The following is a 2,500-nucleotide window of genomic DNA, read 5'->3' on the forward strand; positions in this document are numbered from 1 at the left end:
GTTGCACACGAGTCAGTCGATCCTAAGCCCTAGGAGAAATCCGATGTTGATGGGGGCCGTCATAGCATGATGCACTTTGTGCTGGCCCCCGTTGGGCGAAAGGGAATCCGGTTCCTATTCCGGAACCCGGCAGCGGAACCGATACAAGTCGGGCCCCTCTTTTAGAGATGCTCGTCGGGGTAACCCAAAAGGACCCGGAGACGCCGTCGGGAGATCGGGGAAGAGTTTTCTTTTCTGCATGAGCGTTCGAGTTCCCTGGAATCCTCTAGCAGGGAGATAGGGTTTGGAACGCGAAGAGCACCGCAGTTGCGGCGGTGTCCCGATCTTCCCCTCGGACCTTGAAAATCCGGGAGAGGGCCACGTGGAGGTGTCGCGCCGGTTCGTACCCATATCCGCAGCAGGTCTCCAAGGTGAAGAGCCTCTAGTCGATAGAATAATGTAGGTAAGGGAAGTCGGCAAATTGGATCCGTAACTTCGGGATAAGGATTGGCTCTGAGGATCGGGGCGTGTCGGGCTTGGTCGGGAAGTGGGTCAGCGCTAACGTGCCGGGCCTGGGCGAGGTGAGTGCCGTAGGGGTGCCGGTAAGTGCGGGCGTTTAGCGCGGGCGTGGTCTGCTCTCGCCGTTGGTTGGCCTCGTGCTGGCCGGCGGTGCAGGATGCGCGCGCCTGCGCGGCGTTCGCGCCCCGGTGCTTCAACCTGCGTGCAGGATCCGAGCTCGGTCCCGTGCCTTGGCCTCCCACGGATCTTCCTTGCTGCGAGGCCGCGTCCGCCTTAGCGTGCTCCTCCGGGGGCGCGCGGGTGCGCGGATTCTCTTCGGCCGCCATTCAACGATCAACTCAGAACTGGCACGGACTGGGGGAATCCGACTGTCTAATTAAAACAAAGCATTGCGATGGCCCTAGCGGGTGTTGACGCAATGTGATTTCTGCCCAGTGCTCTGAATGTCAACGTGAAGAAATTCAAGCAAGCGCGGGTAAACGGCGGGAGTAACTATGACTCTCTTAAGGTGGCCAAGTGGCGGTGGTGTGGCTGCATCCGGACTTGGCTTCTCGAAGTGCGGTCTTGATGTAGTCGTGCTGCTGCTGCGAGGTGCCTTCCTTGGGTTATAGTTACAGGGAGAGTGATGCGCAATACATGGGCCTAGCCCTCTTAGCCTCTCCTCTCCTGCAGTCTTCTCCCCTTCTCGTGGGCCCGCTGATTTCGCAGAGTGGAAGACCGCACCAGGGGCTTGGGGGGGTTACCAGCCCCCCCTCGCACTATCCCTTTTTTTTAGTTGGGGGCAGTAAGCAGAGAATAAGTGGTGGCCCTTCCGCTGAAGGTGCCACCCCAACTCCCCCAGCACCTAGCCGGCCAACCGGCCGTGCCGAAAATCTTGTAACTTTTGCAGCTATGTATACCTGTAGTGAGTGCCACCGCAGCTTTACAACCAAGAACGGTCTCGGGGTCCATCGCCGCCGCCAACATCTTGCGGCCGCCAACGCGGAGATCGTCACGGAGAGGCATCGCGCGAGGTGGACGGAGGAAGAAGTCCTGTCGCTCGCCAAGGCAGAGGCCGAACTGTTCCTCGAGAGGGACGCCCGGTTCTTCTTTGTAAATCAAGAGCTCATCAGGATGTTCCCCGACCGAACGCTTGAGGCAATCAAGTGCCGACGGCGGCAAGCTGCCCACAAGCAGCTTGTCCGCCAATTCATGGAGGCGCTTGAGATCGGTCGGGGGGAAGAGCCGGCGTCCCGCCGGGGAGCGGCGAGCCCGCTGCCTGACGCGGGCGAGGCCGCTGCGCCGCCCGTCGACGCAGCCGAGGACTTCGCGGCCGACACCACCGGGCCGCCGCCGGAGGGGCCGACTGACGCCGCCATCTGGGAGCATCTGGCGGGGCTACCCGCTTCCGCCCAGCGTTTCTCTGCCCTGGATCGTGTCATCGGTCTGGGGCGGGGCACGCCGCCCGATGTCATCCTGGGCATGCTCCCGGATGCCCTTGCGTCGGTCGGGTCCAGAGGGGAGAGATCGATCACCAGGACACAGCGGCCGCGCCAACCATCGAAGCGGCCGCCTGCCGCGCCGCCGACGCAGAAGCGCAAGCGGCGCCGCTGGGAGTACGCGAGAACGCAGGATGCCTTCCGACGGTCGCGTGCGCGTTGCGTGCGCGGCCTCTTGGATGGCACCCTGCTCCAGCCGCCACCTGCCATCCCTGGTCTGCTGGACTTCTGGGCGGACCTCTTCACCAAGAAGCCCATCTCCACCGCGGGCTTCATTCGTGACCGCCTCCTCCCGCACTCAGAGCCTGTCGCTCTCGAGTGCATATGGGGGCCGGTCACACATGAGGAGGTCGCCGCCGCGTTGCCGCCCAGGGGATCAGCAGCCGGGCCGGACGGCCTTACCCCAGCGGAGTTGCGGCGTCTGCCGCACGAAGTCCTGGTGAAAGTGATGAATCTCTTCCTTCTGGCCCGCGCCCTTCCGGAACGCCTGCTTCGCGCGCGGACGTCCCTTCTCCCGAAAACGG

At 63.1% G+C, this 2,500-nt stretch overlaps 1 pseudogene; it reads left to right on the plus strand.

Annotated features, from left to right (window-relative positions):
- The window catches only part of LOC124567748, a 7,966-nt pseudogene that overhangs the window by 1,878 nt on the left and 3,588 nt on the right, over window positions 1-2,500 (plus strand).

The sequence above is a fragment of the Schistocerca americana genome, unplaced genomic scaffold (genome assembly GCF_021461395.2).
Source record: "Schistocerca americana isolate TAMUIC-IGC-003095 unplaced genomic scaffold, iqSchAmer2.1 HiC_scaffold_1393, whole genome shotgun sequence".
Taxonomy (NCBI): Eukaryota; Metazoa; Arthropoda; class Insecta; order Orthoptera; family Acrididae; genus Schistocerca; species Schistocerca americana.